We start from the raw sequence: 25995 nt of genomic DNA on the forward strand, positions 1-25995 counted from the left end.
GTTCCACAGTCTGATTTCGGATGATGACCATATCTGTTTACTATACAGAGTGATGAAATATGATTCTTTTAATAAGGTGTCTCCTTTCACGGGCAATAGAAGGGACAGAGTTTGAAGTTGCCAATATTTATCTTCAATTCTCTACTTCTCCCCACCCACCTTCCTAAAATACTCTTTTGCCTTTTGCAAATATAAATCACTGATATGGTCTACCCCCTTTCTCCGTGTGTATGCAAGTGTCGAGTTCCTGACGTTGAATGTCTGTAAAATCAATTGCTTGCATTAAGGATGTCATATATAATTCGATGCTATTGAGAAGCTTCAAGCTGACACATGTTATAATCAGTCGAGTCTTTAAAAACCACAAAACAAAATAAAAATATACTACGTCCATTATGTGCCTCTTTTCTTGTAAGCAGCAGAGCAAATGTGCATCTCTACTAAGTAAACAGTATAAACGGATAATCAATTTTTTTTAAAGCGATACTTATTTCGTTCCAAACTTTAGGTTTAATGACCAAGAAGATATTCAGCTTGTGTAATTTTGTATATTTCTTAAATAATATCCCAGCTGTTACCATAAAATGTGTTGTATTAGACCGCGTCTATGGATTTGACAAATTAAACTGCATGTATGAGTCCAAATTTTAATTAGTCATTATATCTTCCATAGAAGTAAAACATCGTTGCGCATGTATAATCCTTTCTTATTGTCAACTGGAAACGTGAACCATTAAGATCTACTAGCATACAAGCAGTGGAAAGTATGTATGTATGTATGTATGTATGTATGTTTATGTGGGTGGGCAGGAATGTAAGTAGGTAGATAAGTCTGTGGATAGGAAGATAAGTTAGATTGGATAGATAGGTAGGCAGGCAGGTAGGTATGGAGACAGGTGGTTAAGCACATTCATGTGTAATTATTGCTACGTGGATGAATAGGTAGATAGATGGCTCGGTAGGAAGGCAAGATAGATTTGGATAGACAAGTAGATACATGGATAGCTATTTGGGTAAATGTAAATAATGCATGGTAGGTAGATAGAATGGGAAGTAGATAAGTATACGTTTTCCACTGATATACCTCTCATGTAACTAATGTAATATATGATTCATGGCAAATGCTCATCAGCATGAGAGGCTATTGTCTCATCTGAATATTTTCGTCTGGTTATATTGCGTAGACAGTATGAACTATTGTGGTTACAAATACTCCCATTAGCAGATTTATTTCCTCATTTTGTGAACAAAAACCTAAATATTTATCTTTTTTATTGTAAACCAATATATATAGAAATACAGGTAACGAAAAAAGTACATAACAAAGGAGACATTCTGATGTCATATGTTACTTCAAAGTTTCATAAACTTGAAAAATGTAGCTTTTGGAAATAACTTTTTTGTTTTTGGTATCAAAGGAATTAAAAAAATTAAAAAATATTAGCCCTAAAAACCTTTGAGATGACTATATGACAAGTAGCAAAAAGTGGCGATCTGAGATTAATACTTGGCGCTCTATTATCAGTGGGAATTAACATCACAACCACAATTTCCAAAACTGGACTCTATGGCCCAAAAGGAATTTAGCATTAGTCTCTGTGTTGAACAAAATTAGAGTACTTTGGCTTCAAGAGTTGAATGTCGTGTTGAACATACTCTGAGGATTAACGTTTTTTAGCAGTCCGTAAAAGACAAAAGGTAAAGTGAAAAGAAACTACATTGAAACCTACTAACCATCAACTAAACTCGCATACTAATACACCTTACGAACAAGAACTCATACCTGCTTCTGTAGCACATTTCCAACTACTCCTGCGCCCAAGGCCTCTTGGTCTTCATTATTTCCTCGTCAATATCTTCTCTTGTGAACCGCATTTTCACAAAGAAGATCACCCTTCTCCGATAGCGCTTGGTGTGGTTGTAATAATATTTAACCGGCGGGCTCAGAAGATATTGCATCATCTGTGACTAATGTGATGCTGGTATTTTATTCCTACATTTTCATGGCTTCATATTTCAATTTTATATAGTCCATGATCTCTTCTCTTGGGTATCATCACATTCTGCAAATAGTATCACGTTCATTACAAACTGACGGTTTGGCGCAATGGGCCTTATTTTATAGGGTGGAAATGTCCATCCCCACTGCCTTGGTCTGGAGTAAAATTAAATACCCGTTGCATAGTTGTCATATGAAATGCCATGAAAATTGTTGGTCACCAGTTGTCATGTGGCTTCAAGCAAATTCAAGGAAGCTCTCAAGTAATACCTCTGGGCGCCGGTCTTTTACACAATTTCCGGCCCTCCTGGGTGACATGGACACACTGAAATGTTGGAAATGGAAAGGGGTTTGCTTAATAGTTCTGCTGAGAGTAGCGTTGTTGTCAAAAACAATGAATACATGTTTAAGAAGCTCAGAGTTGAAGATATGGTCTTCGATCAGAGACAATGTTGAAATCATTGACGTCTACTTGTTATATATGATGCTTGGCTACGCTTCTACCTGATGTCATTCTCAATTCTGGGTAAGACGTCCGCACGTCGCGCGTAAAGTATGGCTCATTTGATGTTGGTTTGTATACGTCCTCATGAAACATCAAATAGAGCACGTTACTATTTCTATTCATAAACAGAAGTACATCCACGCCATTTAATAAATAATTGTCTTGGTTAAGTGTAAATATCCATCGTATTTAAACTACGCCTTTGTTTGATATTCTTTCATCGATGTTAAGTAATATATTGTGAGGGTCATTATCCTTTGTCAAAGCTATGTCTTTAAATGCACCCAGTGTGTCAGGTTTCCGCACCAAAGTCTCGTCTAGGTGTATGAGTCTTTTCCAAACGTCAATAATTTATCTTATTAAGCTCGGAAAGGGTAACTGTTCGTGCTGTTGGTGACTAGTTTGGTGTTCAAGTGCTAATCCTATTCACTGATCAACGAACGGAAATTAAGTCTCGATTGTTGTTAATGGTTTCTACTACTATTACCTTCAGGTACCAGTAAATAATACACACCTATACGTAATGATCGTTTTATTTCAAAATGGGAAGCCATGGTTATAGCTGCAGGATATCTCTTTCATAAGTGTGAAGTGTTAGATTATTGTCTTACTTTTTATGTGGATCAGTGTCAACGTGCTACGACTCTCGTCGTCTTATTCGTCTTTTACTTGGATTTATTTTTCTTTCTTTGCCTGTTTGTTTGCTGGTTTGTTTGTCGCTGTTGTATTTTAAACTTTCATTTTTATTTCACTGTAGAAAGGAACGACTAATTACTCCTTTTGGAAATCTATTTCCACGAGGTTTTCAGATAATGTCTTAGTGTTAGTCTAAAGAGCTAGTGAATTCTTTTAATATGAACGTTAGGATTGATGATGATTGGGAACCATTCTTTGTTCAGCATGATGTCATTGTAAATAACCTATCGCAAAGATTTCCTGACACTACTTTCTAACAAATGATGATGTAGATGTATAATTTGTTTCGCTACTCATAGCATGCAGCACACGAATCAATTTGGGACAAGGTTAATCTTGAAAGAAAGACATGTCAAAGAGGAATGCTGTCAGACCTGAAGGAAGGAAATGATGTTTTGCTGTATTCTTACTTGCAAATGAAAAGCGAGGAAACGACGCGTTAATCATTGGACCCTCTTCTCGACACAAATAGTAAAACAACTCCGTATGAAACTTCAAATAATCAGGAATGGTTGGTTTTGAATCCGTGGAGAATAATGTAGTTGGCAAATGGGCAGCATCGTTACAAGCGTAATATTAATAATGCATTTCAAATTTTTAACCAACACCTGGATTTGAGATCTGTCACTTGGACGTTTAAACAACACCACAAAATGAGCGATGTTCTTTGCGTTCTTGAAATAAAGTTGCGATTATGTCCTTTCCTGTAAACTAAAGTCCAGTATATTCTTTATCGCGAATTTTGTAACATTTCCGCAGTTCGTCCTTTTGACCTGTTTCAGAGCATTAAAAATTATTTTAAAAACTCAGATACCAATGATTACAACGTCTGTGCCATTTGGGTTGCATATGTTCTTTGCGTTTCACTTGCATAAACATAATATCACTATAAATGCGTTCACTCGGCTACAAATATAAATCATCATGTGCTCTACTAAGCTATCGAGAACTGCAGGGGATTACAACGTCATTGGATAAGCACGAAAATCATACATCTCACGTGCTCTAATGATCAAGCATCCTCAACTGGCATATCTTCTCGAGTGTACCAAAACTCCGGCAAACCCAAAATTAACCTGTTCATTCACTCACGTACATACAAAAATAAAAGTATTTCGTGGTGTTATGGTCATCTTTGAACTCATAGGAGGAATAAGAAATAGTCGACTCCAAATCTATGCTATTTAGTGCCATATTTATTCTAGACGTAGTGGCATACATTGCCGTGTATTCATGTTCTCTAGTTTTTTGTCTTCTCGAGAATCAACATCTCTATACTATTTAGATAGCATCAGTTTAAAAAACAAATAGTTCTGACGTTTGAGTTTAACTTGAATCTGTACACAAAAACAAATGATTGTAAGTGCGTTCTCGCAACTTGGGAGATAAGCCATGAATTTTATCCTCTTCTAAAGTTTCCATGGAGATAATAATTTTAACCGACCAAAGGAAAGTAGAGACAGCATTTTGGTATTTTTAAGATAAGCAAAATCTTACTACCATCATAACTGAAGCACTGTAACACTCATGTACCAGGAACAGCATAACGTTCGTCTTCATTTAACATTGGGTATGTGGACATGCCACCCTGTTTCCGTGTCGAATTCATCTTCTGCGTGGACGTCTCTGCTTAAAATGTTCTTTCATTTTTGAAATGATCTCTTTCTATTTTATATTCAGTACGGTTCCGGGATGTGACTGGGGATTCGCTCTTGTTTCTTGTGTACATCTGATACACCTTTTCAAGGTTTGATTGATGATTTGGCGATCTGTCAAACATGCATTATTGTGGTAGTCGTACCTTCTCATTAGCAAATACTGATCTGTCGTAAAAACTTCTTCGAAAACGTCAAAATTCAACACTTTACATGAATTACAGTTGAGTGTCAGTCCTTTTACTTAAGTTTTAGTATAAAGTGGTCCTTTCTTGTATCGGTTCAGCCAGTCGTAATTGTTTGGTCCGGGACCATGAAAACTCAAGTGGTCTCCTCCGAATATTCATCGGTATAAGCTTCCACAATCTCACCTTTAAAGTGACTATAATAGTCAATCTATCACATGTAACACTAGATATCAAAGTAAAGTACGCAGTCTTCTAAAGGTTCCAACTCCAGGACAAGTTTAAAATGGACATTGACTGAAAGTATTGACTGGAATCCACCAGGTATTCCATCTCGTGCAACAAGAGACCGCTGAGTGAATTTCGTTTCCACCAATAATTCAGCATAACTATACCAAACGATCGTTTATCTTCACTCTGTTCCACGCATTCCAAGTCAATGCATTCTAGGAATCTGCTAAATTGTTTGAACTGGTCTTTTTTCCTTTTGGAGCTTGACACTAAGAGGGATAATTGCTCGCTTTCTTTTTCAAAGAAACGCATTGACATTGCTGAATATACCCTTTGACTAAATTTATTGTACTAATGGTATTCATCTGTGATAGGGCGGTTCCAGGATTTGTAATATATTTAACAAAACGGCATATAAAAAAGAGACATGAACCGATTATACACTCATCCATATTTAAGCTAAGAGGCGCTCTTGGTCGTCTTGACTACAAGGTTAGCACAGATTACATGTTGCGGCACATGTACGACATAAGGAGTACAATGCTTTGCATTGAAATGATGAGGCAACAAATGATAGTACAATTTCTTTGGGTGGAATAAATATGCATTCATCAGATCTTCGTATTAGTGACTGTGTTTGATGTGTCCTGTTCAATTGTCAAAGTGACCAGATAATCGAGGTGTTGGTCCCGTTGCTTTTCTTGTTCTAGTGATCCAATAATTCTTCTTCAGTTTGATTCAGAGTAAGGTTTCATTAATTGTCTCTGCATGTGTATTCGTTGTGGTTTAGATGCCTATATTTTGCGCATGGAGTGCAAAGGCGAATCAGGGAGGGGTGGGGCGGTTACGGCCCCAACCAGGAGTTCCAACCCATAAACTCTTTGCCTATTTGTTTAATCTCTCTCTCTTTCACCACACACACACACACACACACACACACACACACCAACTCACAAGCGCGCGTCCTTTCTGGATCCACCCCTGGCAAAGTTTCACTTCCATTAATGTTAATTCTATTCGCAGGAGGATATTCGGGTGTATGGACAGATCGGTGAGTATTAATTAATATATTTGAACAGATATGCTGGTTATTTACAGTGGTGAAGCTGTAGTTTATGATGGAGTGTGCCTATGTATTTATCGTACTTTGCATCATATATGTTGTAGGCACAGTTTATGATAGCAATATTTGAACCGGTTATTTTAGAACAATGTGGTGTGCTTCTTTTTTACTTCCGTCAAGTTCGTAGTTTTCGACCATTGTTTTCTTGATTGGACACAAATCTTACATTGATATATTTCTTGTTTGCTGTGCAAAATAGTCATCTTCATTTGAAAAACCTCTGAGCTTTTCGCTTTGAAGGGTTTATACAGAGCGAAAGTGTATCTATCACAACGCGTGTCACCTCTCCTATATCCCTGATGTTTTCCCTTGTTCGGGGTTTCATTTGCCTTATATTACCCAGATATAATCTGCCCAGTCTTACGTTTTCATGCGTACCACATCCCCTCATGTCATCATGCATTGTTCCTTCGCACACTGTTGACCAAACGCTAAGCAGTTATTGAATTACACCATGTTAATCAGAGACTCGTGAGATGTTACTCCTAAATAAAACACATTTTCGTAAAGGATCATAATTTCGTTGATATTGGTTAAGATTTATTTCGGATAACACTGTCGTTCTTTAACAGCGATTTCACCTTAACATTTAAACACCTCTTATTAGGGAAAATGCACAGTCAGATTGTGTCGTGTGTCATTGTGTCGTGGCATACCTTTTTTATCGTGTTGTTGCTTACTTTTGCCTTAAACTGTGTAGTGGCGAACATTTGGCTTCACAATTTAGTATTCATCTGCTGCTGATTAATCGTTGCGTGATAGGTTCAAATTCCTCGTCGTCTGTGTTCGTAATAGACAAGATTAAACTGACAACAAAGTGTAAGATTGCTAAGGGAATTTCGCGGATATCTCATTTGATATCTCATGTCTCGTCTTTCATTATCAAAATTTGTCTGACAAACTAATTTTTTTAATGCGTTTCCTGGTTGTGAATGAAAGGTCGGATATCATCAACTTCCATTTACACAAACTGATTTGACGCACCATGTGGTTCATTATTGTAGTCGCATTGCTTACTGTCCATTTTTTTTTAAATAAAAATCGACCAAATATGCTTTCTTAACTCGACACATGCTTTTATTTGATTTTATTCATAGAAGAAAAATTAATTGTCTTAGAAGTTTCACAAGATGCAGTAGTCATTGCAATTTTATATGCGTTGTCGCAGGTTCGTGCCTAATTGAAAAGTATTTATTCAACTTCTTTTCCTCCCAAACTTCTATGATAACAACATCTTTTGATTTGAAATTTGTGAATTATATACCTCGATGGGTCATATTTCACAAACTCAATAACGGCCTTCGTTGCTAAGTTTTCTTTCCTCTTTCTCTTTGTTTTTCAGCTACATTATAGGACACGAATTTATTTTCCATGACAAACTGACTTCGTTATCGGTTCGGGTTTCTAAACAAAATAATTTTGTGTTTATCTGTTGCAGAAAATAATTACCCCAGAATCTTTTCAAAACATTTATAAAAGTAGAATTCTGAAAAGATGTTTTTTCTCTGCTCATTAATGCAGAAGATAGATAGATAGATAGATAGATAGATAGATAGATAGATAGATAGACAGACGGGTAGGTAGGTAGGTAGATAGGTTGATAGATAGATAGATAGATAGATAGATAGATAGATAGATAGATAGATAGATAGATAGATAGATAGATAGATAGATAAATAGATAGATAGATGCATGGATGCATGGATGCATAGATAGATAGATGCATGGATGCATGGACGGACGGACGGATGAACAGGCAGACAGACAGATAGCCAGGTTTGTTTGCATATCTGGATAGGAGATCAATGTGTGTACTGCAAACGACAGTGCGACGTCATTAGATGTCTGAAGTCACTCGTTGCTAGATCAGGAGTACTAACTCAATGGAGTTTTATTTATTGGATGTGCAATGAGTGAATGCACGTTCTAGGTGCAGGGTAATGTAACGTATCGTATAGTGTTTGTAGCAGCGGTCGAAGTAATGGAGTGGAGTTCTTTCAAACTAGTGTTTTCTTAACAAATATTCAGTTAGCGGAAAACTTCTCTGTTTAGCTTTCTTTGTAAAATAACATCACCAATTTAAGTACCTTGAATTTTTACCGAGCTTACTTACCCTTGTATGATCGATATTCCGCGAATGCAATGCAATATTTATACTCGGGAGTATTAAATATAGTCCATATTGGATTCAGGTAAATACGCAGTCCTTACCTTGCCCGGGACAGTTAAATTTAGAACCTAAGATTGCAACGCTGGTTGTGCACTATGTAATATACCACTTTACAAATGTTTAAAGAACATAAAAAGAAAAGAAAAATCACCTCACGTCTTTTGTTTAATATCGTGGGCCTACACTGGAATAGACCGTGTCCCCTCCCCGAGAATATTGGTTTTTCATTAAGTATTAAAAGCATAAAGTGTGCATCACATGTGTACATAAAAAGAAACACATCGATTGTATGAAAAACATCGATTGTATATGCTGCCTATAAGAAATGCCGACGATGCGTTTGTTTTAATCTCCATATATCAGATGTTTCGGAGAATCCTTTTAAGTTGACCCGGGTTTGTATGATAGAAGAGGAGAAAGAACTTGTGTAAACGTTCAAATCACAAGGTAAGGTCTCAAACTGTAAATCAATTCTACAGCAATACTATATCAATATTGACTGACTTTACTCAGAAAAAGTTTCCCCTTTGCTTCTACTCGATGGGAAATGAAGGTACAGGGCGTCTCTTCAAAGATTGCCGAATCCTTTATAATCTTTCAGCTCACCAGAATTATGCGCGTCTGGGATTCACATTCAATTCATGCAACACAGATATCGTTTGCCGTTATATTAAACTGGCGGTGACACGAAATATCTAAAATACATTTTACTGAATTGTTGATTCGCTGATTAGAATCATACATTTTGAAAATGTCCTTAGTTGGGTTATTCGTCCTTGAGTCAACTCAGTCTTTTATTGGCGGCAAACTTGATGATCAAAGTCGAGGTAAAATGTTTATTTGATGTCATATGAAGAAGTGAATCGGATGATGATGCTGAAATTATTGTTGTTGTTAGTTGTTGTTAGTAGTAGCAACTGCAGATTTGGTTGTGGTCATTGACTTATCGTCATCGTAATGCCTGGACAAAATCTGACATCCAAAATATTGTTTCACTTACCACAGATTGCATAGATGATGCCAGGAGATTTTTACCCATATATGTAATATTGTGGGACTGAAAAGGTTTGACCTTCTTCTAATATGACATTTAAGTGCATGCGTGTTCAGTTGAAACATGCTTTTTTCAATGGATAAAGCGAAAAGGTAAATAATACTTCTAGAGCTCTATATGACTTTAATGTCAAGGTCAATGTGTACAATATATTGTATACCATGTTTGTATTTAAAAAATGTACAATATTTAACTTCTTAATTTTTGTACACGTGTTCAGAAGAGATTTAGTGAATTGAACATTTCCGATGATCCATATTCTGCAACATATTGTTATATATCATAAACATTGAGCACTGTAACAAAAGATGTAATCAAGGTTTATTTTGTATCTATCTTTGACTCCAGCCAGGTTTCTGTGTCGTGTATATGTTCATCACAGTGCAGTCAATATATCAATGAATCTGTTAGTTAACTTCATCTATCTATCTTTGCACGCAGAGACTTTACTACTGATATATAAGTAGAAAGATGGAGATTCATTAGTTAAATTATTTGTACCTCCGGCTTGACGCACCCTTTCTGAATGAACAATGCATTAATAATGTTGTATATATTTACGGAATGGTGGGGAAAATACTAAATCATATATCGAAAATGGTTGAACATAAGCGATATGTTCATACCTGTCGTGGCGAATTAAAACTACAAGGTAAAGTTACACTTAGGCCAAGAAAGAAATATGTTTGTTTTCAATCGCGCTGGTTTTAAAATTAGGTTAGGCAGGTAAGGATTTTAAAAAAAAAATTAACATTATTGTTATGACAATGATTATTTTATATAATTTAATAAATGTATCAAGTACCGGGCTAAACCGGCTCAATTCGATGCACAAAATCAATTTCGATACTTTTGTTTGTAATGTTTGTTTTTTTTTTTTGTTTATTTACTTTTTTTAAACCTGGGAGAAAAGGGATAGAGTCTGCAACAAAAAATAGGTACGGTCTTCTGATTGAAAACACGCATATTGTTAGCCTAATTAAATACACAAATGAAATTAGAACATTTTCAATCGCACGTTTATCGTGAGAATTTTGTTTGAATTGTCCACCTTTTTATAGATTAAGACCGAAAACCAATGGGACCGAGTAAAAGTTTTGGTTTTCATCTAACATGAAATACAATCAGCATTTATTAATAATATGAGGTGTATATACTGATTAATAATTAGAGTATGTGTGATTGATAAATTGTTCTTAGTCCTATTGATATTAATAATGAAGTGTTTACATTACACTTTTTCAACACATGCATTTGTTCTTTTCTGTAAATTAACAAGTGTTGAGAACCATTATTAGCTGGTAAATATTAGAAAAACTTGTTATAAAAAATTGATTGTTTGCAGGTCGTTGTGAACATTAATGTTAAAGATGAGGGCGCAACCCTTGTCTTAAGTTCAAAAGTCAGTTGACCGGGTATCTTATAGGACTCAGGGTACTAATGCTGTTCCCTAAGTAAACCTAAGCAAACACCATGATATTAAAAATTCAATGACTTATATTTTTGAGTGCTCATGATCAAACCTATATGTATCAGTATAGAGGAAACATGGATGTCAGCTTCTGTGTAGAGAAAAGGATATGAGCCGCGACATTTTCTGGACTTGCGTGTGTTTGATGCACAACAGATCGAGAGACATCGAGAGAGAGAGAGAGAGAGAGAGAGAGAGAGAGAGAGAGAGAGAGAGAGAGAGAGATATTATTTAATGATTTACTTGTGTTGTGTACTGAATGGTTAAGGATCTTTCGGGATACATAATAAACTTAAACCAACATAGATCTTTAAATTTCTTTTTCTTAGGACATCTAATACCTGTGACGTTGACGTTCCATACTCATCTATCTTTTGTATCTTGCTGGAAGGATATTATGGTAACTTTATTTCTTGAAATTTTATTCTAAAGCAAATATATATATATATATATATATATATATATATATATATATATATATATATATATATATATATATATATATATATATATATATATATATATATATATATATACATATATGTATATATACATGAATGGTATGAAATATCGCATGGAATGCACTATACGGTGGAACTGACACACTATTTAAATTTATATTAAAAGATATTGTCATGCCGGTCTTTCAATTTGCAATAAAAACAGGCACCCTGCGGTTTTTTAAAAGGGAAAACTGGATCGAGAATCCGTTTTGAACTCTTTCAACTCAATAAATATAGAAGGGTGATTCACACTTTGATTCGTCAACCATACATGTGTTTGTCGTGTAGGACGATCTATTCAACAGCAAACCTGAGTCACGCTAACTTTTCTGTCATGAATATAATGAGAGAAATCGGGAGATCAAATTTTTAAATAGACCGTTTATGTTCTACAAAGAATCAAACAAAATAGCTTTTACATATATATGTATGTATTTATGTATTTATATATGTATGTATGTATGTACGTACGTACGTACGCACGCACGCACGCACGCACGTACGTATGTATGTATGTATGCATGTATGTATGTATGTGTGTTTTTGTGTACGTATGCATGTATGTATGTATGTATGTATGTATGTATGTATGTATGTATGTGTGTGTGTGTGTTTGTATGTATGTATACATACATAACATACTTAAATACATACATGTATGTATGTATGTATATATATATATATATATATATATATATATATATATATATATATATATATATATATATATATATATATATATATATATATATATATATATATATATATCTGTCTGTGTGTGTGTGTGTGTGTAACGTCGCCCTCTTAGTAAGAGGGTTGGTTAATTGGATTAGGCTGGCGTTATCTAGAGGATGACCTCTCTCGATATTATAGCCCGGTGGGAGTGGACGATAGAATTTCAACAGGGAATGAACAAGAATATTGGGAAGAAATAATGCATACAAGCCCCCTTAAACAAGAAAATAACAAATTTAATCAAAATAAATAATTAGCAGCAGTTCTGATTGAATTTAAATTATGTCAACAGAATTGAATAACAGTGTCTAATTTGGATTTATTTCATCATAATAACGAGTGGTGAAAAGAGCGCAATGTCCCCGACTGATTGCTTCACCTTCCTCTCATGACCGTGTATTAACGTCTTCCTATTTCCTCGTGCCTTGAGTTTCTCTACGCTTCACCCCTTTCTGGACATCCTTGTCCTTTTTTTAAACTCGTCACTTCCTTTTTTGGACTTCCATCTTCGGACTGTTCCGTCTCTCTCCAGAATGCTGTTCCTTAAAGTATAAAATTACCCATAAATCTCTGTATGTACCACTTTCTTCATGTACATAAAATTCCCTTTCTTACGTTACTCAGAAGCATGCTAGCTATTCCCACTGCATAAATTTTGAACTAATCTGATAGATCATCACCCTCGCTTCACAGCGACTGGCCATATCTAACACATTAGCGGTATATCTAACGTTCCTGTATCTCTTTACCTACGCTACCACATGCTCGATTACTATTGCATAAAATTCACAAAATTATAGCTCACAGCAATCCCTAACTTACAAGATTATTTTAACATCACAAAGTCAGATATAAATATGCGATTATCGTTCACTCACGATAATCAGTACCGTCCTAAAAGACAAAAGAAATTATTTCATATAACCCTATGAAACCCTGCACATATGAAACGTTGAATAGCATGCAATCGTCAAAACTATCAATGAACTAGCAACTGTAATATTCAAAAGATAAATTGCATAACAACTCTATGATCAACAGATTTTCATGAAATTAAATAAACAATACATAATATGAATCCTAGTCATATGAAACACATCTGCATTAAACAAACAATAAAAAAGAAAATAGAAAATTACGTGAGTAGTGAATGGGGACGATTCAGCGACAATGGGAATTAGCATTACAGACCCCCTGGGACTGTTTAGCGACTATGTAAATTTAACATTAACCACCCTGGGACTGTTTAACGACTATGTAAATTTAACATGGACGAAAAACCCAGGGACTGTTTAGCGTCAAGGGAAATTAACATGGGAAATAGATTTTTGGACTGTTGAGCGTCAAGGGAATTTAAACAGGGTGGGACTGTTGAGCGTCAAGGGAAATTTAACATGGGATTTAAAAAAAAAAAAAAGGGTAGGCAATTGAAAGTCAATCTCTTTTCGAGACCTATGAGTGGCCCTGAAAAGGGCCTTTGGGTTTCGTCTTCTTCTTTTAATTTCTTCTATTTCTCCACCAGCTTCTTATTTTCTGTCCTACACTCTTTCTCTTCTTTTCTTTCTTTTCTTCCTTCTTTTTCTCTTCTTTCTTCTTCTCCTCCTCCTCTTCTTTCTTCCTCTTCTCATTTTCTTCTTCCTTTTCAATTTCTCTTTCCATTCTCTCATCCTTATCCTTTCCTCTTCATCCTCCTTCTCCTCCTTTATTTCTTTCATCAGAGCACTGATCATGTCCTTTACTTTTCTTAAATTGTTGATCTCCATCTTCACTCGATGGGGACTATAAGAATAGAGATCCTCGTTTATGTTAACCAACATTTGCTCCATCATACCCAAATTGTCCAGGACGTCTTGCAATGTTTTCATTTTATCAAGTTGGTTTGAAGCCATCTTCTTTTTTATTCTTTGTAGAATGGTTTTAACGACGAATACTGTGGGTTCTTATAGTGAAAGCGCGGACGTGATGGAAAACATCCCCCTAAAGCCCAAAAGTTATATTACCTAGATCAGTACTTAAAACGCGTAGACGTGAAGGAAAACATCCCCTAGTTTTCTCGTTTCATATGATCTACTATCCACATACGTGAAGCAGCAATAAACAAACCCCAAATCTACTATTCACACACGCAAAGCATTAAAATTAAACCCCAAATCTACTATTCACGCAAACGTACGTGAGCGCTTACAAACACAAACACAAACACTATTAAAAAAGAGTCAGTGTTTATATTCACACTATTCTACATACACACATTGGCAAATCGATTATTATTTCTTTTCTAAAGGTTTGGGTAGCCCTGAAAAGGACTCTTTGTTTTTGAACTCCAGTGACACCTGGTTAATGATGGCACCTTCCAGGCCTGGCACCACACACACATCTTCTTCCCCAGTCTCCTTTTACTTTTTTTCTTGAGAGCGCAGAGGGAGGATGATTGGCTTCAGCACCCCAATCCTCTGTCTCTGGCATCTTGTAAGCCATCCTCTCTCCTATTTTCTTTTCCTCCTCTTCCCTCTGTCTTCTCTCCTCCTCTTCCTTCTTTATTCTTCCCTCTTCTACTATGACCTCCGCTGCCAGTTCATTTAACAGGCGCCTGACATATTCCAGATGTATCTGGAGTTCAAGAAGTTTGCTTATTCTGGTATTCATTGTCTTGTTAACGAATGAACAGGGTAGCTAGACTGCCAAGCGAGTTTCAATTTATACTAAAAGCGCGGACGTGATGGAAAACATCCCCTAAAGCAAAATTGATCTTACCTAGATCATAACCAAACAACGCGCGGACCTAAAAGAAACACTCACTCACTTTTTTATGCTGCCCATCACTATTCTAAAAAAATTTATTAAACAAATAATATACTATTCACATACGCAAAGCAATCCAATCAAACCCCAAATCTACTCTCCCCACACCTCAAGCAGCAAAAAAACCTGATCTTAATCTACTATCCACACAAACGTACGTGAGCACTTACAAACACACAATCATATACACAAACACATACACGCACACTATAAAAAAAGAGTCAGTGTTTATATTCACACTACTCTACATACACACATTGGCAAATCGATTGTTATTTCTTTTCTAGAGTATTGGGTAGCCCTGAAAAGGGTTGTTTTTTTTGTTTTTGTTTGCTACGGCAATCTTTCTCTTGCAACCACATGTCCAAATGCAAACGATCCATCAGTTCTAAACTCTTCTTATTTAAGATTTTGCTTCGTCTTTCCACAAAGCCGTCATTGCTTTTATTTAATGTGTTAAACTCCTTCGCTTCGTCAGGTTCCCATAGCACGCAAGCATTGAGATGAGTATTCTTGGCATCTATTCCGTACGTCAAGAGATTTTCCAGGTAGGCACGGTAAGGGTAAGTATCCATGCTGCTGCTGACCAGTTTGTTATTCAAGTACAAGTCCACTCAGCTGAACAAGGAATGCATGAAATTGTTGACGGGAGCTATATTCTCAGTGTCTTCTACTCCACCATCATCCTTATCTAGAACTTTGACTTTCAAGTACAAGTAACTGCTATTCAGATCGATGTAATCTTCGGGCTGTCCCTTGATTTCAAACTCGATGGGAGCGGAATCTGTCAATGAGGAGACGGGGTGAAATTCCACCCATTGGGATTCTTGCATCGTCATCATGGTAGGTGGCATGGCAAACAGATCCAGTTCCGACTTGGAACAAGCGCATGACTCTCGGTGCATCATTTTGTTTCTGTGTCTCAATAATCGAAAACGTCTAAGTCTCGAACGGTTCTTCTTTTCTTTGCCTTTCTAGCTTTAGACGTGTGAAGTCTGGTGAAAGGGTGTTTTCTTCATCGTCTCTTTCTGCCTTGTCCTTGCTGAATGCTTGACTCGGTAGCGTGCAGGGCATTTATAGGTGTGTCTCGTCGGCCCAAAAGGTCTTTACCCGTTTGTAGCAAGACATTTTTGCCTGCCCTCATGAAGGCTTCTTTGGGGTTTTGTTTGTCGATGATGACATTTTGGAGAAATTCTTTGCCTTGTGTCAGTGCAGCATCTTTCAAGGCGTGCAATCCGCGTGTCACCATCGGTTTCAACACCGGAGCCACCGAACGAAAGGCCGATTTTAGCATATCTCCTAAACCGTGTCTTCGCTGTCGAGCAACCACTCGGTACACTGGATACATGACTTACGAATCGTGAGAGAACCGTTTTCGAAAATGGAATATTTTGTCCCAAATCTCCTTTTATAGCAATGTTGACCGTGTCCAAATACGACTTGCTGACAGGCAAATAATGAGGATGTACAAATTCGCGGTGGACGTGGTAAGTGTTTCCACCTTCCTCGTCAGTGACCGTGGCAGAATTTACTTTGAAAGGAATGACATGCAGTAACCGCACGGAGGTGTGTCCCACCACGTTGTGCTCCACCACATCGGAGTACACAAAGATCAAATTCAGTCCCTGGTTCAGTTCTACCGAGAAACGAAAATACCTCGCAAAATGCCCGTTGTTGTCAATCTCTGCTTTCTCAATCTTTTTGGAGTGCTTATCCGTGACCAAATTGAGGTCTCCACCCATAATGTCATACAATTCTGGGCAAAATTTAATACGTATACTTTTTTCCTCACTTTCAAATTTGATGAGTAGACGGTGAGACAGTTTGTGGTACTCAATGGTGACACGTTTTTTTAGTCCGGTCAGAACTTTGTCAAATGCTGCATAGAATTTGTCAGCGATGACCTCCACCAGATGTTGACCACTAAAATAATGGCCTGAGTTAATTTTAAAGTGATAAACGTAAAAAGGAGGAGAAGTGTCACTGCTGCTGCGGGGTATTGGGGTCTTGGGAAGTGATTTATGTTGAGAAGTGGTCATCATGGTTTGCTGCACTGTTGGGTCCAGAATTTCGACGTCAAAAGTGTTTTGAGTTTCAGTGATGTTTTTGATTTGTGTTGGGTGAATCATTTCTACCAAAGCCACTTCCCAATGGGCTTCGTGATCTAATGGGATGGCCTGAGGTAATTTGGCCGTGTAACAGCACAACGTGTTGTGGGGAAACACCTCCATGGAACTGTCACTGGGTAAGGTTAAGTAAAATTGGTTTTGGTGACTCATAATTCCAGAGTTCTGTGGCTGTCCGAGGGGTTACTGGACGTCAGAGGCGTGTCGCCGCCCAAAATGGGGTTCTGGTTGTCGTTGTTGTTGGAGTGGTGACTGACACTGGCACTGGACACAAGGTTCCCGTGGTTCCCGTTCGAGGAGAATTTCAGGGAGGGATTGGGAAGCAGGTAACCGATGCAACTGCTCAATAAAATGGTCCACAGTTGTTTGTCTCCTTGTTGCAAACTCAAATTGGTGATGGCTGCCCCGATGACACAATACACCACGAAGATTTGGCAGAAAAAGACGATTTGCGTTTTAGGCACACGTTCTCCGCACCACACCCACAAAGGTTGATTTTGTAAATCTTGCAGAGGAGAACTAGGTGAAGCAGTGGTCGACGTAGCTGCGTCTGTGTGAAAGGGCATGATGGTCACTTCTTTTTATAGTCGATGACTTGCGAAGCGTCGATCCAAGAATCAAAACTGGGTGGATATCCTTTCCAACGTACTTTGACTTCTTTGACACGTCGTTTGCCCACTTTACGGGTTCTGCATTCGAGAATGCTTTCGATGTCGTACACGTCGTCTTCTTTTTTGGTGACACGTTGTAACTCGGGTAAGTAAAACGTTCCTTTGAGCACTTCTCCGTTCATGTCTTCCAATTTATAGACGGCAGGATGACGGCCATGCACTCGTCCAGTGACACGAAACAATTCGGTCGTCCAGTTAGGTAAGTAACCTTTGTCGAAAGTGCGTTTGGTTTTGCCAATGCGCACCCAATCTTCTACGGTCAACTCTCCACTTTTCTTGGGGACAGCCCTCGTCGGGGACGTACCAAACAGGCGCTGAAACACCATCACTTCGTTGTCGGGAGTCACTTCTTGCGGGGCACGTCCAATGCTTCGATGGTAAGATTGGTTGTACGCTTGCACCAGGTGCGATAAGATGTCGATGTACTTCATAGTGTGGTGATGCGTAAAATATTTCCACATGCGTTCTTTCAAAGTGCGTTGAAAACGTTCCACGATGCTAGCTTTGGTTTCGGGATTCTCAGTGGTAAAAAAATGAATGTCACGTTTCTTTAATTCTTTTTGGAAAGCTTGGTTCAGAAATTCGATGCCTTTGTCCGTTTGCCATCGAAGATGGTGACAACCGCTTTGTTTCAGCACTCGTTGCAGGGCTCGCACTAACTCGCTGCTCGATTTGGAAGTCAAGGGTACGACCCAGGCAAATTTGGAAAAGACGTCGATGACACAAAACAAATATTTGTAGCCACGATTGTAGCTGGCCAAATGAGAGACATCGGCTAAATCGGCTTGCCATTGATGATCGATGCCTTCCACTCGGGTGCGACTTCTGGAAAACTTGCATCGAATGGGTTTGTGTAAAGTGTAGGTAGCTTGTTCTTGTAACCATCGTTGCACTTGAGGTAAACGGAGACTTTTCAGTCGAGTTTTGGCAGCACGATACAATTTTTGAACTCCTGCGTAAATTGCAGGATGCGAGGGATCGTAGTAAATGCTGGCCAAGACTTTTCCATTTTTTGTGTTTGTTTGTGTGTTAATAAGTTACCCACTCTTCGGTGATGCTACTTTGAGTGGGACGAAAGGGTGGTTTAGAAACGGATTTACGTGTCCGATGGGCTACGGGAGTAGAAGTCGAAGGTAGTGGTGGTGGAGGTGGCAATGGAATGGCTTTGGTCTTCTTTTCTTTTTTCACTTCTGGCTTCCCTTCTTTCTTTTTCACTTCTGTCGAAGGAGGAGTGGACATCATCTTTTTAACCCAAGCTTTCATTTCTTCTCGTTGGGGTGTGGAGGAAGGGGTCAACAAGGATGCTGAAATCTTACTTGAAATGGGTGCTGCTGACGGTGTTTGAAACACTTCTCGCATCTCTTCTTCCTCAAGTCTTCGTGGGGTAGCATCTCTGGTGACCCCTGGGGATGGTAGTAGTGGTGGTGGTGGTGGTAGTGATGATGGTGCTGGACTTTACATTAAGGTCTTAAAATCTTTCAGAGTGGGTAGAGCTGTTTCGTCTAAAGCTTTCTGGTGAAAGAGTTACAGTCGTTGCAAGAGTTGACCGTACTTTTGCGATTTTTTTGTTTCGGACAAATCTTGGCGATCCATCAAGGACTGCAATTCGTGTTGTAACTGGGACATCTCGCTCAAATGGGGATTGGGAGGTAAATGCGGGGTGCGTTGTTCTTGCAACGATGGTATTCCATCCATCGTTTGTAAGGCACTAAAGCTAGTTTTTGTCCTTCCATGGGGTTGTCAGGGGTCGATTCTGAGATCTTGGGACTTCAGAGGGCCTTTTTATCTTGCTCCCACCAGTCCTCCCAACATGGTTCCGAAGACTCCTTTCAGCAATGGACCTAACAAGAGGGGTAAAATGCCTCCACGTTGGACCAACATCTTCTTCTTTTGACGAATGGGAATTTTCTTTTGAACCATTTGGCGAAGAACGTGACGATGTTTGCCTAAGCATTGTTTCTGGTGTTTGGACAAAGGGATCGTGCCTTTCAAGACGTTCAAACAGCATTCGCACACGGTATCGATGACCTCTTTGGAGGCTGATTGAATGAGTTTTTCTCGTAGAGGTGGAGAAGCTTTGGACAGGACAGATAACATGTCCCCATGTTTGACTAAACGAGGAGGCAGTCCTTTTCTTTTCTTTCCTTGGGGCTGTTTAGAAGAGGGATGTTTTCTGGAGGGTGACATCTTTGAGTCTTCAGCACCAAAAACACTGATACCCCCGACTTGGTCACAGGCCTTTTTTATACTGGAACGCGTCGCCACCGATTGTCTTTACGTCGTATCAACTTCAGGACAGGCATGACACGTCGTGCAGGTGTACGCAACGGACTAAATCGAGCCAGTTCTTGCTTGGACAAATCCAGTAAACTTTGTAACATGCCCGATCTTTTTTGAACTTTGATTTTGGGAGCAGGTACTTTGTGAGCAGCAGCCACTGTCACTAAATTGGAGGGTCCTGCCACTGGGGAAGTTCTTCGGGTCATCAACGGAGAAGTTCTTGGTGTGATCAACGTCTCCAAGTACTCTTCAGTTCTTGGTGTCATCAACGGGGAAGTGGATGAACGTGAGGCTGCCGGAGACGCGGTCACCGCCGTGGCAAGTCTTGGTTTGCGAGTGTAAGGTTGCGTCCTGACCGAAGTGCCTCTCTTGCGACTAGTTTTCTTCTGTGGACTTTTCTTTTTCTGGGGACTTTTTCTCTGTTTCTTTTTCTGGGGGCTTCTTTTCTTTTTCCGGGGTGGTGTCTGGTAAGAGGAAGGTCCCGCCACTGGAGAAGTTCTCCTTGGGGACCTGGTCTTTTTCTTCTTCTTGGAGCTTCGTTTGACTTTTTTCTTGGGGAGAAGTTTGGGGGCATTAGGATCCCATCTTAAGAGAGAGCGAATGACGACCCCTCCTAGAGTACCGCTCCCTCCAGGTTTCAAAATGGTTTGTTTTTTGGTTTGAGTGTCGATGCGTGGATCGGACTGTTGGGTCAAAGCGACTTTGTTTCGATCAAAAAAGCGTTTGGTTTGATGAGGAATCTGAATGATTCCTTGGAGTAATTGACGTGCCGTCACCGTGAACCATCGTAAGACTTCTTTGAGACTAGCTTCTAAGACACGAGCTCGTATTTGTGGATTTTTTCCTCGACTGATGCCATACAAGGCACGAATCAATTTGAGGGGAAGATGCGACTGAAGGGACGTCATGTTCAAAATGTGTGTGAGACAGACGAAAAGGTTCTGAGGTTTTTATAGATTTTTTGTGGAGTGAAATTAAGTCGAGGACGGAGACGTGTACAGGACAGGCCCTCCGTCTTGGCACCAGTGGTGAAACAAGTGGGTACGAAATCGCAAATCATCGGGGGTCGTAGGTTTCAAATCGACGAGTAAATAGGCGTGTGGAGTTTGAGTGGCATTGTCGTACACCTGAGTCAGCCAAGGCGTTCCTAACTGTTTGGCTAAGACTTGCATTTGCGATTTATCTCGAGGGCTTTTAAAGAAGACCACGTAATGCGCATTGAGACTGATGGTGCGATGGGCTTTACTTTTTTGAAACAAATTTTGAGTGATGTAAACGACACTGGCATTACGGTGATGCCCTTTGCGCGTGAACCACAGTTTAATTTCTTCTTCGTCTTCTCCTAACATGTCGTCAAAATTACCAAATGGGTTTGACGGGAGTCAGAGACGATGCCGTCGTCTTCTTTAGGAATGCCTTCCACAAACACGATGGAATCGCCTTGACTTTCTCGCAAGAGGCTGTACGCCGATTGCCACTCTTTGTAACACCACACGATCCGCTGAGGTGGTCGATCGATCAAATGATGTTTATGTTCGATCAAACGTTTGACGAATTCGGTTTTGCCTGAACCGCTAGGTCCAGCAATGAGCATGTTAAAGGGATGGCGAAGATACAAAGCCTCCCAACTGGCACGATCTAAGTGTTCGTCGATGACTTTGACAGTGGAGGAAGACGGAGCAGAGACAGCAGAAGTAGCCATAGTGTCAGGAATGTCACTTTTGACACGAAAACAAACAAGACGAGAGTTTATATACTTTTGTTTCAGAACACGTTTATTGAATGTTTTAAACATGAATACGAAAGACAAAAATACATAAAAGCTAAAGGCTTAAGTACAGCGATAAAAGGCACATGAAAATCATTAACGTGGAATAAAAACAAGTGTCTGTACAACATGTTTTAGGTAAAGTTCTGACCAGTTCTATAGGGGGTAAGGTCACACAAGTGTCCTCCCGAAAGGGTCTTTCAGGCCTGTCCACGACAGTCCTGTCCTGGGTGACGGGTTCTATGGCACCGTCACTAACACAGGTTGAAAAGTAACTTTTTTCTTTGGACGTTGAAAGGAAGGATCACAACTCTCGAGCACACTGGGCCACTTCTTGGGTCCAAGCCTCAAAATCCCATTTTTTCCAGGCACGGACATCTGTCCAATGGGGGTGTAAGTCACAAGCTACACACACATCGTCATACACGTCTTGGGTAGCTAAAAGTTGACGAATCTTTTTTCTCGTAGAGGTCGAGAAGTATCCAGATGAAAACGTAAGGCTTTGAGCAAAAGGAGCCTCTCGTGAACATTTAAAGGCACCACTTTCATGTTGAATGGGGTGGTAAATACTGTTCGTAAAGAGTCCACAAAGAATAGGCTGGTAAACGAAATCTCAGAAAACAAGTCAGTAAAACACACACCACTTGTCGACCCAAATTGAACGGATACAATTCTTGTAATAATCGATGGTAATGATCCACGGTTTGAATATGGTCATTGAGTTCCTTCCACGGAATCTGTTCAATTACATGTGACATAAGTCGTGGCATGACAGCCTGTTTTTATATTCTCTTTTTTCGGATGCAATACACGTACTTTCTAGCCAGACATCTTCGTTCTCCAGAAGGGAATCTAAATCTTGCATACTGTAACCGAAACGTCAGAGTTTGTTTAGGAGTTTCCTCTTCCGCTAAGTAGATTCCACGTAAAATATGTTGGTAATCCTTTAACTTGTCTTCCTCAATGCGTTGCACTTGGTGAATCTCGAAGTAACCAAAATTATGAACATGTCGATCATTGGAGACCTCAAAGTTTTGAACAATGTCTGACCACTGAAACAATTTCTGACGAATCAGTTCTTTTATACCATTCAGGTACCAGTGGTTCAAACACAGGTGACGTAACGGATGCAACTGTTCTTTACGTTTGACTTGTATTTTGACCAGCTCTCGGTAAATGCGTTCTCTCAACTCCACAGGCAAAGCACGAATGTTCTCTTGTAAAGTATCCATGAATAGGTCATGCTAAATCCTCTTTTGTCTGACACAAGACATGTACTGTTTGCACAGACATGGTTTTAATTCATTGTCGAATCTAAATCGTTTAAACACTAATCTACACGTTACAATTCGTTCAGAAGTTTCCTCTTTCACTAAGTCGACATTGCGTAAAAGATGTTGGTAATTCGTTAACTCTTCCTCTGGAACTGGATCCAGTACGTTTACAATGTAGTAGATAGAATTATCCATACCAAACCATTCCTTTTTAAAACCAGTGGGTCGTTGATCAATGTCTGTCCAATGGAACACTTTCAACTCAATCAGTCCTTGTATAGCATTCAGGTACCAGTGGTTCAAACACCGGTGACGTAACGGATGCAACTGTTCTTTACGTTTCACTTGTATTTTCACCAGCTCTCGGTAAATCCTTTCTCTCAACTCCACAGGCAAAGCACGAATGTTCTCTTCTAAAGTATCCATGAATAGGTCAGTCCGTACAATTCACAATCTTCTCCTAGAGCAAAAGTAATCCACATAGTGAGTAATTTCTGACCACTGCCATTCAGGGTAACGTCCAAGAATGTCACTGAACTCTTTTGAAGTAAACGGTCTAGAGTAATACAATAGCACGAATGCACACTTGACCCAAAGAAATCTACGACACTGGTTGACTTTTTTCACTTTCCTCTTGTGAATTTCTCGGCACAAAAGTTCTACAGTCACCCATTGAGATTTCACTCTGGCAAACCCCTGCCAAACTTCCTTGTAAATCTTCTCTTGCAGTTCTTTAGGTAATGATTCAATATCGTTTTTGAAATGAAGTTTAAATACTGGTCTCGGTGATGTCCAACATTTGACTCCTAGCCAAACTGGTTTCTTCTTCGTCAACGACATGGTAAGTTACTTTAATGTCTCGGTCCCACTAAGGGTAAGTAATGACAATTCGGTGACCATCGAGCATGTTCTAGGTAGGCCGAATCTTGCGGTTCCCAGTGGTGAAGTGACACACCGCAACTGAAGCACTTGACTTTATCTCCTTCGTCCAAGTAGAAGAATCCGGCTCTGGCTAATTCTTCGGGGGTCGGGCCTCACAAATACTTAGGCCATTTTCCTTTGAACGATTGAAGACGATTTTCAAAGTCGCAGTATTCCGACAAACGCACAGGGAACGAATATTCGTCTTTCACAGATTCGTTTCGATGAGGGTTGGGTGACATGGACAGGAGTTTGCTCAGGGCTGGATGACATCCGTAAGGGGGTAGACGTGAAGGTGAACATTCACCTTTAAAACGAAACCCAGTAAAGTGTCCAAGAGGACGAGCGGCATCGCTTTCGCATCCCTCAGGTTTAACACGCACAGCATCACTTTCCATGATAGGGTCAGTGAAAACAAAGTTCCCATGATGCTTTACGGCATCTCTAAGGTCACAACGTACAGCATCGAACCCATCGCAAGGCTCACAATCGCACTCCACTTCCGAAGCCCCACACTTGAATTGTGCCTTTCTAAACTTGTTTTGTGTTTCTCTGAAAGTATTCATCTTGTTCGCTTGGTCTTGGTAGTCACAATGAACTATCGATCTTGCCTAGGGTTCCTTTTTATATACAGACCAATACCGACGTGTCCATACGGTAAGGTGAAATGATTGGGAAGTCGCACTCGCTTCTCGTACACGATTTGATAGACTTTTTCCAAGGGTCGACTGACGATGTGGTGAGTGGGTAAACATACAATCTTGTTTGATTGATAGGTGGTCACTTTAAAGTGTTGATCTTTTCCAGACTGCAAGGCTTCTTTCAGTACCCCAAAGTTGACCACTCGACTGGTACGATAATTCAGAGTCAATCCTTTCACTTTGCACTGCGTGTGCACTTCTTCTTGTTTGTCCCGGTATTCGTAACCGTAATTTTTAGGACCACCACTGGCGAAACTTAGAATCTTGTCGTCGGGATGCTCGTCTGTCCAGGCTCCTAAACGGTCTCCTTCGATGTCAGGGTGCTGTTGACTCGGGTGATGGATGTAAATGCAACTGTCCGTGTCAAAGTACAGGAAACGTTCCCCTAACAGTTCTAAAGCTTCGTACAATTTTAAGCGAGCATGAGCTGTGACGTAAGCCGCATTGATGACATTTCCAAAAGGGTCGTCTTGTACAAAGTCCAGATCTTCTTCCTAATTGACCAAGATCAAATCCTCGCGAACGACGTCCACGTGTTTCATGTATTTGGTTTTGTCGTGAATCATCTGGAAGTAGCGGGAAGGTTCTGTCAAATACTCCGTCTTGGGTAAACACGGTCGTTGTGCCATTTTACCCCACAAGCAATTTAACATCACTTTGACAAACGATCGCCTGCCTTCGTTTTTCTCGATGTGGTCTAAAGAGATGCCTTCTTGTTCATAGTATTTCTCTTTGAATTTTATTTGGGCTTCGAGAGTGTGACACTAGGAAGGATAGCCGCTGGCTTCTTGTTTCAGTTTCAAAAAGGCATCCACGTAGTCGGCGAAAATGCCTTTCTGCGTGGGGTCACCCTTGTGGTATTGTTGTGTCTTGGGAAAGTGACAAATTTCGTACACTTCTAACAGTTGGTATCCCATGTCCAGAGCTTTGAACAATTCAACGCTGACCCAGGTTCCCGTCAAGGCCCGTTCTTCCTGGGTGTGCTGACAAGACTGATCTTGGTTGCACGTTTCGGAACAAGTACGGCACAAAGGAAACATCAGTTTGCCCTGGCAATGGTGAGGTAACACGGGATGGTACAAGTCCGTGGGAGCAGAGGCGTAGCTATGATATTTTGCGCCCGGG

General features: G+C 39.4%; 1 protein-coding gene and 1 long non-coding RNA gene across 5 annotated transcripts in view; one reads left to right on the forward strand and one right to left on the reverse strand.

Annotated features, from left to right (window-relative positions):
- LOC149794659 (dopamine receptor 1-like) overlaps positions 1 to 25995 on the forward strand; it is a 119736-nt gene that overhangs the window by 15548 nt on the left and 78193 nt on the right. For 2 of the 4 annotated variants that reach the window (XM_089964267.1, XM_089964259.1), the window contains exon 2: positions 11419 to 11489. The exons of the other annotated variants lie outside the window; for them this stretch is intronic. The gene's annotated coding sequence lies outside the window, so the exon portion shown is untranslated. The remainder of the gene's footprint in view (positions 1 to 11418; positions 11490 to 25995) is intronic. 4 annotated transcript variants of the gene reach the window in all.
- LOC149794660 (uncharacterized) overlaps positions 12688 to 25995 on the reverse strand; it is a 29404-nt gene continuing 16096 nt past the window's right edge. Inside the window, exon 3 of the long non-coding RNA XR_016422176.1 lies at positions 12688 to 12869. This is a non-coding gene — a long non-coding RNA (uncharacterized LOC149794660). The remainder of the gene's footprint in view (positions 12870 to 25995) is intronic.

The sequence above is a fragment of the Sinohyriopsis cumingii genome, chromosome 7 (assembly GCF_028554795.1).
Source record: "Sinohyriopsis cumingii isolate HCF-2022 chromosome 7, ASM2855479v2, whole genome shotgun sequence".
NCBI lineage: Eukaryota > Metazoa > Mollusca > Bivalvia > Unionida > Unionidae > Sinohyriopsis > Sinohyriopsis cumingii.